This window comes from Rutidosis leptorrhynchoides, chromosome 10 (assembly GCF_046630445.1).
Source record: "Rutidosis leptorrhynchoides isolate AG116_Rl617_1_P2 chromosome 10, CSIRO_AGI_Rlap_v1, whole genome shotgun sequence".
Classification (NCBI taxonomy): Eukaryota; Viridiplantae; Streptophyta; class Magnoliopsida; order Asterales; family Asteraceae; genus Rutidosis; species Rutidosis leptorrhynchoides.
In genome coordinates this window covers 114,381,243-114,392,116 of record NC_092342.1, presented here as the reverse complement: position 1 = coordinate 114,392,116, position 10,874 = coordinate 114,381,243, and positions in this window count along the sequence as shown.

Here is a 10,874-nt window from a genome sequence, read left to right as displayed (position 1 = left end):
GTCTATCATTGCTTTAGCCGTGTTTAAGAATGGTCTTCCTAATATGAGAGGAACTTGAGAATCTTCTTCCATGTCCAGAACAACAAAATCTACTGGGAATACTAAAGTACCAACTTTAACTAGCATGTTCTCCATTATCCCTCTAGGATATTTTATTGATCTATCGGCTAGTTGTATGCTTATTCTGGTTGGTTTCAATTCTCCAAGGTCTAGTTTAGCGTATAGTGAATACGGCATTAAATTTATACTAGCACCTAAGTCTGCCAATGCTTCTATTGAACTAAGACTACCCAGAAAACATGGAATTGTGAAACTTCCTGGATCAGATAATTTTTCTGGTATCTTATTCAACAGCACTGCTGAACAATTAGCATTCATAGTAACAGCCGAGAGTTCTTCCATTTTCTTTCTATTTGAGATTAGATCTTTCAAGAATTTAGCATATCTTGGCATTCCTGAAATCACATCAATGAAAGGAAGATTTACATTTATCTGTTTAAACATATCCAAGAATTTGGATTGCTCGGCTTCAAGTTTCTCTTTCTTCATTTTACTCGGGTAAGGAAGTGGTGGTTGGTATGGTTTAACATAAGGTTTAGCCTTAACTGTGTTATCTTCATTAACCTTTTCAACTACCGGTTCTTTTTCCTTATCTTGATCAGGTTGTGGTTCTTGTGGAGTAGGAATAGTTTCATCAGAAGTTACAGGTATTTCAGGTGGTTTAAGTGTTGTACCACTTCTTGTGGTAATGGCTTTAGCTGTTTCATTCCGGGGGTTAGCATTTGTATCACTAGGTAGACTTCCCGGTTTTCTTTCACCTATTAACCTTGCTAGGTTACTCACTTCTTGTTCCAGATTTTGAATAGAAGCTTGTTGATTTCTAAATGCTTGAGCATTTTGTTCATTAGTTTGTTTCTGAGATGTGAAAAACTGCGTTTGAGTTTCAACTAGCTTCGTCATCATATCTTCTAAATTTGGCTTTTTATCATCGGTTTGTTGTGGTGGTTTGTTTTGAAAATTAGGTCTTTGCTGATTGTAAGTATTATTGGATACTTGTTGATTGCTAGGACTTTGTTGGTTGTTGTATGGAATATTTCGGTTATAATTCTGATTTTGATTGTAAATCGGTCTTGGCGGTTGATAATTATTCTGATAATTATTTCCAGGCCTTTGGTTTATGTATGAAATATTCTCTCTTTGTTCCATTGTTAATTCAATACCGAGACAATCTTTTGTTAAATGTGGTCCTCCACACTGCTCACAACTAATTCGTATTGAGTGAATATCTTTAGTCATCTTTTCCATTCATCTCTCGAAAGCATCTATCTTTGCGGAAATGGAATCTAAGTCATGGCTAGAATCGGCTCTAGCTGCTTTAGATGATCTAATGATATCTTTTTCTTGATGCCACTCATGTGAGTGGGAAGCAGTATTATCAATAATTTTGTAAGCATCAGTTTCGGTTTTCTTCATAATAGAACCACCAGCTGCTATATCTATATCTTTCCTTGTAGTGATGTTGCATCCTTGGTAGAATATTTGTACTATTTGACAGGTGTCTAAACCATGTTGCGGACATCCTCTTAATAACTTTCCATATCTTGTCCACGCCTCATATAGAGTTTCATTTGGTTTCTGTGTGAACGTAACAATTTCTGCTTGAAGTCTTACGGCTTTAGATGCAGGAAAGAATTGTTTAAGAAATTTGTCAATTAAAACATCCCATGTATCAATCGCCCCTTCAGGTAACGATTCCAACCAATCTTTGGCTTCTCCCTTTAAAGTCCAGGGAAATAACATGAGATATATCTGTTCATCCTCCACTTCTCGGATTTTAAATAGTGTGCAAATCCTATTAAAGGTACGTAGATGTTCATTTGGATCTTCCTTCGGCGCACCACTAAATTGGCATTGATTAGTCACCATGTGTAAAATTTGTCCTTTGATTTCATAATCTGGCGCATTAATTTCTGGATGAGTAATTGCGTGACCTTGGCCAGTGCGTTTAGCTCTCATTCGGTCTTCCATACTTAAAGGTTCCAGATTCTCCATAATTGAATTTGTTGAATCGGTATCACTAGATGATTCTGATTTAATGGTTCGTTCCTCAACAATCTCTGTTTGAATGATTGGTGGTTCCGGAGGAAAGTTTAGTGGTTCAGGATCTACGAACCGTTCCTGAATATTCTCTGGATTCTCAATTGTGAGGTCGGGTTCAAAAAATGGATTATCGGAAATTTGAACTGAAGTACTTGGTTGACTAGATGACGATTCTAAAGAAAAATCAACGGCGGTTATATTTGCTAAATGTCTTGATCGAGTTACAGGTGGTGAACGTACAAAAGGTGATGAACGTCTTGCTCGGTGCATTCACTGAATATCCTATTAGTTTTTAAAAAGGAAAGAAAAATTATAATAAGTTATCCAATCAATAGACTTTTCTGATTTTGCCCACGTTTCGAATAGCCAAAAGATGCAGCAGAGGGGCAGGATTCGTTTGGTCTCAATATAATTGAGGACTGTTTGGCTCCAATAACCCGGTCCACGTACAAATCCAACTATTACTACGAACCAGAAAATTTTGATGTCTATCAATTTAACCACTCAAAATAAATTTTCGTAATTTTAAGAAATTTAGATAAGAAGTAGAAAAAAAAAATTCTAAGTCCTAAAAACTAGAATGACGAGAAATAAGAGAGAAAAAGAGTTCGTCGAAAAAGGTTGAAAAAGAAAAAATGGTTGAAAAATAAAAGGTGACGGAAAAATAAAAGAAACTTATAAAAACTTAAAAATACTTAACTAACCTAACCTTATTACTACAACTAACTTAAAATTATAATCGCAAATTGAAATTATTAATTGGAATGATAATTGGTACATAGTAAAAGGTGTCTAAAAATATTAAAGCTTACAAGGAAAAACTAAATCCCAAATGGAAATAACTAAAAAAGAAACTAAAACTTAAAAAGGCGTCGCAAAATTCTAAAGCACCTAAATCTTAGTCTAAAGAAAAAGCACTTAAGGAATTCTACGGCAAAGCCTAAAAATCTAGGAGTAAAAATAACTATAGCAAAAACTAAGTTTAAAATTAAATCTGAGCTAAAAAATACAAATATTACGCTACAACGATTAAAAAGGTACAAAATATAAAAGTTATAAAAAGTTATAAAAATATTAGATTTTATAAAAATATTATTTTTATATTTTTTTTATATTATAGTATTAAGTAAATAAATAATAAAACTAAACAAAAGTAAAAATAACTAAATAAATTAAAAACTTAATTATAATAATAATAATAGTTTTAGGGTTTAAGTAATAATAATTAAATAATATCCGTAATAAATGCGGAATTAGGGTTCGGTTGTGGCCTGGTCAACCCCTTCATGCGAGTCGCATGGAATAAGGGGGTGGATCATGCGAGTCGCATGACCTGCCTTGCAGGTTCAAATCAGGGGGTCAAATGACAGGTTCAACGTAATATTTAATATTTTATTTTCTTTTTTTTTTCTGTTTTAAATTTAAATAAAATATATATATATATAATTAAAATAAAAACTTAAAAATAAACTTAAAATACTTTATAATTTTGTAAAAATAAAAGAAAAACTTAAAAATATATTTAAAATACTTTTTTTTTTATCTTTTTAATTTTTATAATTTTTAAACAAAAATATATATATAACAAAAACTAATTAAAACTTAAAATATAAAATTTTTTTTTTTTTTATATTGACGTTTCGCTTCGGCGTTCCCCGGCAGCGGCGCCAAAAATACTTGATGTGCAGCGGGGTAGTATATAAAATAGTTTATATTTTACTAGGAAAAACTATTAAATACGATACAATTTTACACAAGATATTTATTTATTTATAGAATGGATATACTTAAACCTTGCTACAACACTTATAGGCAGTGTACCTAATCGTACAGTAGTGTAGTTTTTAGTAAGTCCGGTTCGTTCCACAGGGAAATCTTTAAACAAAGCTCAACGCTATATCAGTTTACTTTTATAAAAATACAAATATATATATAAGTAATATTATTATTATAAAGGGGGGTTTTTACCGTTTAATGACCGGTTTGTCGATTTTAAGATTTTAGTCACAGTTAAAACCTAATGTAAAATATAAAATAAATACAAGACTTAAATTAAAGCGTAAAGTAAATAACGATAATGAAATTGCGAATAATAAAAATGCGATAAAATAAAATTGCGATAATTAAAAAGTACGATAATTAAAAGTGCGATTAAATAACAATAAATAAAAGTGCGATAATTAGAAGTGCAATTAAATATAAAATAAAGGAAATTAAATATGAAATAAAAGAATTATGCTTATTTAAACTTCCGTAATCATGATGTTTGACGTGTTGATTTTAGTTTTATGCCCATGGGTTAATTGTCCTTTGTCCTGGATTATTTAATATGTCCGTCTGGTTTTTGTCCATAACAGTCCATCAGTCATAAATATAAAGTGCGAGTGTCCTCATCAAATTATTCTTATACCCGAAGTTAAATATTCCAACTAATTGGGGATTCGAATTGTAACAAGGTTTTAATACTTTGTTTAATGAATACACCAGGTTATCGACTGCGTGTAAACCAAGGTTTTACTACTTTGTTAAAAATTACACCAATTACCCTTGAATGTAATTTCACCCCTGTTTTAATTATTCTAGTGGCTATTAATCCATTCCCGTGTCCGGTTAAATGAACGATTATTCGTACATATAAATACCCCGCCCATCGTGTCCGATCGAGTGTATATGGTAATTTATAGGGACGCCCAATTGTAAATCTTTATATTAACATTAACAAACTTTCATTTAGTTAAACAAATATAAAGCCCATTAATAGCCCATAGTCTAATTTCCACAAGTGTCGTTCTTTTGTCCAAACCCCAATTATGGTACAAAGCCCAATTACCCAATTTTAGTAATTAGCCCAACATCATGATTACTTCGTTTTAAATAAGCATAATAATAACTTAGCTACGAGACATTAATGTAAAAAGGTTGAACATAACTTACAATGATTAAAAATAGCGTAGCGTTACACGGACAGAATTTCGACTTACACCCTTACAACATTCGCTAACATACCCTTATTATTAGAATTAAAATTAAAATTAAAATATAAATTATATATATATATATAAGTTTTACGTATGAATGAGGAAGAAAAGATATTAGGTGTTTAAAACTCGGCAGAAAACTGGCTTTATATAGGACCTGACCAGCATTTTCACTCCATGCGACTCGCATGGATTTTGTGCCTCTGGCCATGCGAGTCGCATGGCCACCCTGGATCCAGCCAAATTGGTTTGTTTTCTTCTTGCCGACGTAATATAATAATAATATATAATATAATATATAATTATATATAATTATATATATATTATATTATATTCTTGTGCATAGTAGATTAGATATTTTTGGTCCGTTGCGTCGGGCGTTTCTTCTTGGCTCAGGTCCCGGTTCCGGATTTTCGGACGTCTTCGCGTATTATTTTATATCGTGTACTTTGCGTCTTGTAACTTGTACTCTTGTCATTTTGAGACGTTCCTCATCAATATTTTGAACCTTTTTAGTTGTATCTTGTACTTTTTAGCTCTTTGGACCTTTTTGTCTTCAATTTGTCGAATCTGCCTTTTGTCTTCACTTTTTAATATTTAAACGAATATTGCTTGTAAATCGAACAATACCAACTAAAATCTTGTCTTTCTTGGGGAATAATGCTATAAAATATATGTTCCTTTTTAGCCTTATCATATATATATATATATATATATATATATATATATATATATATATATATATCATTATTTAAAAATGGTTATTGTTATTGATATTATTATTATTACTATATTATCATTAAGATAATTATTAGTATTATCTTTAATAACGTTATAGTAACTATCATTATTAATATTAGTGTAATTAAAACAAATATTTGTAACACCTAATTATTTTGATTACTATTATTATCATTATTATGAACACGATATAAAAGACGATTAAAAGCTATTAAACGAAACGATTAGGAAATAATGGGTAAGAGTATCATGATGAAATTAAAATATTATAAGATATTGATTTAGATAAAATTATCGTTCTTATTATTTTTATAATTACTATTATTATTAAAAGTATCGTTAGTATTAAAACTATCATTTTAACAAAAATTATCATTTTAATAGAAATGTCATTGTTACTATAAAATATCATTATTATTATTATTTTAAATAGAATTATTATTTTAAAGATAATATTAAAATTATCGTAAATATTAAAGTTATCATAATTAGAATCATCGTTTTATCATAATGTCATCTTAGTAATTATAAATATTGATATTTTTATAATAATAATTATTATTACAAAATAATACAACTTTTACTTACTATCATTATAGATATTATTTTATCAAATAAATATGTGATACAAACATATTTTACTACGTGTAATAACTTACTTTAATAATACCTATCATATTATCTTTATGATATTAAATGAACTCTATAAATTTTATTACTTAATATATATAAAAGTATATTTTATTATATAAATTTAATATAAAATTTTATTTATTAATAAATAAATTATATTATTTACTCTAATAAATCTTTTAAAAATATTTAAAAATATAAAACGACGATATTTAAACTATATATTAATCATGTATAGATTTTTGGAAATTATTTTGAGTCAAATTTACTTTTGTTGACTTTTGCATATTAGTCTCGAGCATTAGGATTGTGGTACACTATGACTTGACCTAATTTGTTAGACAAATATTGACCAACACATAAATATATATAATTAATTTAGGTTCGTGAATCCGAGGCCAACCTTGCACTTGTTCAATGACGTTATATGTATTTTTACTACGAAATACAGTATGGTGAGTTTCATTTGCCTTTTTACCCTTTATATTTTTGGGACTGAGAATACATGCGCTTTTATAAATGTTTGACGAAATAGACACAAGTAATTGAAACTACATTCTATGGTTGAATTATCGAAATCGAATATGCCCCTTTTTATTAAAGTCTGGTAATCTAAGAATTAGGGAACAGACACCCTAATTGACGCGAATCCTAAAGATAGATCTATTGGGCCTAACAAACCCCATCCAAAGTACAGGATGCTTTAGTACTTCGAAATTTATATCATGTCCGAAGGAGGATCCCGAAATGATAGGGGATATTCTTATATGTATCTAGTTAATGTCGGTTACCAGGTGTTCACCATATGAATGATTATTTTTGTCTCTATGCATGGGACGTATATTTATGAGAACTGGAAATGAAATTCTTGTGGTCTATTAAAATGATAGAAATAAATGATTATGATAAACTAATGAACTCACCAACCTTTTGGTTGACACTTTAAAGCATGTTTATTCTCAGGTGTTAAAGAAATCTTCCGCTGTGCATTTGCTCATTTTAAAGATATTACTTGGAGTCTTTCATAGCATATTTCGAAGAACGTTGCATTCGAGTCATTGAGTTCATCAAAGATTATTATTAAATAAATTTATAGTTGGATAGTGGATATTATGAAATGGTATGCATGCCTGTCAATTTTCGATGTAAAGAAAGATTGTCTTTTAAAAACGAATGCAATGTTTGTAAAATGTATCATATAGAGGTCAAATACCTCGCATTGTAATCAACTATTGTGAATCGTTTATAATGTATATGAACGGGTCCTTTCAAATGTGATATTGAATTCATTTGATTTATGATTAGAACTATGATACATAATCTCTAAAACATTAGAGATTACATAATCGCCATGTAGAACGAAGATAAATGATGTAGATTGATTCGTAGAACGATGATTATGCTCGAGGTACAGAATGAGATATTGGGGCATGTGATGTTGAAACTAGTGTTGTTGGTGGTACTGTTGATGCCGGTGATATTGCTGAAACTGGTACGTTTTGCACCATGTTTTCCAAATTGATTACTCGAGCGCGAAGTTCGTTGACTTATTACTCCGGGATGATTGTCGGTAGGAACAGGCGAATGAATAAGGTCTAGGATTTGAGATAGTATATAGTCGTGACAAGATACTCTGGAAATGAGGCTGAAAATGGTGTTTCGGATGGGTTCGTCGGTAAGTGCTTCAGGTTCTTCGCCAAGAGTGCAGGTTGGTGGGTGGAAAGGATCACCTTCCTCTCGTCTCCATCGGTTAAGTCAACTACGAACCCATCAGATGAATTGGGGATGGTTGATTGGTTGATTCATTCTAGTGACGCTGACTCCGGAGCTTAGGTGAACATCCATGTCGGAATAGCTGTCGGAATAACTATCGGAATAGCTATCGAATTCTGAGGGACTCGAACTGGTTGAGGGATTCATCTCGTACGATCAGATGAAGGATTTTCGATAAGAAATAGATTATAGAATGTAGATTAGTACCCTGTAATACATAATTTACATATGCATATATAATACTAAAATCCCATAAGTTACGGAGGAATCTACGGAAGCTGTCAGGCAAAGGTAACAGTAACAGTAACAGATACGCTAAGATATGAATTAGCAGATATGCTAAGATATGAGTTTTGTCTATACACTATCTAGTCAATAGAGGCACTAAGATGTGTCTAGACTAGGAATGATAAGCAGGTAATTTCTTAAGGATGATAAGTAGATGATTTTCGACACGAAATGATAAGCAAAACTTTTGACATGCAAACACGGTCGAAGTCCAGACCTACTAATGCATCTAAACAACTATCAGTTAGACACACTAATGCAAGACCTGGTTCTCTAAGACCACCGCTCTGATACCACCTATAACGACCCATCCTAATCCATCTGGACGAATACATTACATTTGGTTACATCGCGAGGTACTTGACCTCTATATGATACATTTTACAAACATTGCATTCATTTTTAAAAGACAAACTTTCTTTACATTGAAAGTTGACGGCAAGCATACTATTTCACAATACCTCCAACTATAATTGACTTAATAATAATCCTGATGAACTCGATGACTCGAATGCAACGTCTTTTGAAATATGTCATGAATGACTCCAAGTAATATCTCTAATATGAGCAAATGCATAGTGGAAGATTTCTTTAATACCTGAGAATAAACATGCTTTAAAGTGTCAACCAAAAGGTTGGTGAGTTCATTAGTTTATCATAAACATTCGTTTCCATCATCTTAATAGACCACAAGATTTTCATTTATAAATATATGTACACTCGCAAGTGTATAAAACCGTTCTGCTTATGTTGAGACCTCAGTAACCAACCTTAACAATAATATAATAAGTCATCTTCGCAAAGATGGATACGTACACTCGCAAGTGTATAAATAATCCTCGAAGTACTAAACATCCGCCCACTAGCTCTTATGTCTAGTTCAGCCTACAGGATGGGGGTGTTAAGCCCGATAGATCTATCTTTAGGATTCGCGCTTACATGCTCTTCTAACATGTATCTAAATTACCTAGCACATCAATCCGCAGAATATCATTTTTAATCACTTGTCTCTATTTCGTAAAGCATTTATAAAAGCAGCGCATGTATTCTCAGCCCAAAAATATATATTGCAAAAGCAATTAAAAAGGGAGCAAATGAAACTCACTATACTGTATTTTGTAGTAAAATACATATGACGTCATTGAACAAGTGTAAGGTTGGCCTCGGATTCACGAACCTATATCATTTATATATATATATTAACACATATAATTGTAATCGAACAAATTTATATATATAATTAGTTATGTATTGAGATTAATATTTATATATAATTTTATTAATATGTATAATGTATTATAATGCTTATTTGATATATAATTTCGTTAACATTTTAATAATACAATTTGTATTATATTAGTTAAACATAATATTATGTAATATTAATATGATTATGTAGTAAATATCTATAAATATCTTTTGTTTGCCAAAATTAATAATTGTAATAATACTAGGTTAAGGATAATAATAATAGTTGTTTTAATAAAAATGATAATAACGATAAGATAAAATGATAGTTTTTATAAAGATACCATTTTTAATAATAATAGTAACTTTGATAGAGTTTTTTTAATAGTCATAATAATAATAATACTAATATCAATGTTGAATAAGGATTCTATTGATAATGATACTTAAAATTTTTAGCAATAATAATAATGATTATACTAGTTTTAATAAAATTATAGATTTGATATAATGATATTTTTAGTAATAATGATAAAAAAAAACGATAATACTAATACTGATAATAATAATAACTTTAATAATTTTACTACTAATGATAATAGTGATAATGATAATACTAATACTAATAATAATAATAATAATATTGTTAAGAATGATATTTATGTTAATAATAATAATAATACTAATAATGATAATAATATTAGTGATAATATCAATTATATTATTAGTCTTAGTATATATAATAATATTTACTAGTAATACTTATAACAATAACAATAACTACAATAATAATAATAATAATAATAATAATAATAATAATAATAATAATAATAATAATAATAATAATAATAATAATAATAATAATAATAATAATAATAATAATAATAATAATAATAATAGAGTTACTACCTCACTAAAATAGGATTTTTTTTAAAAAGGTGCATCGCTCGGGCTCGAACCCATGACCTCTCGCTCACCCGTTAATCACTATAACCATTCCTCCATTTCCGTTTTCTGTATATTTATGAATCCGATATACCTTTAACTCATTTATTTCGGGTTCCAGTTCTTCACCATCTTCACAACTCAAGTCAACCCAAACCAAATCCTAATTTCGAATTATGGCTCGTTTAAGACTTTTAAACAAAACATAACCAATCCATATAGAGTGTT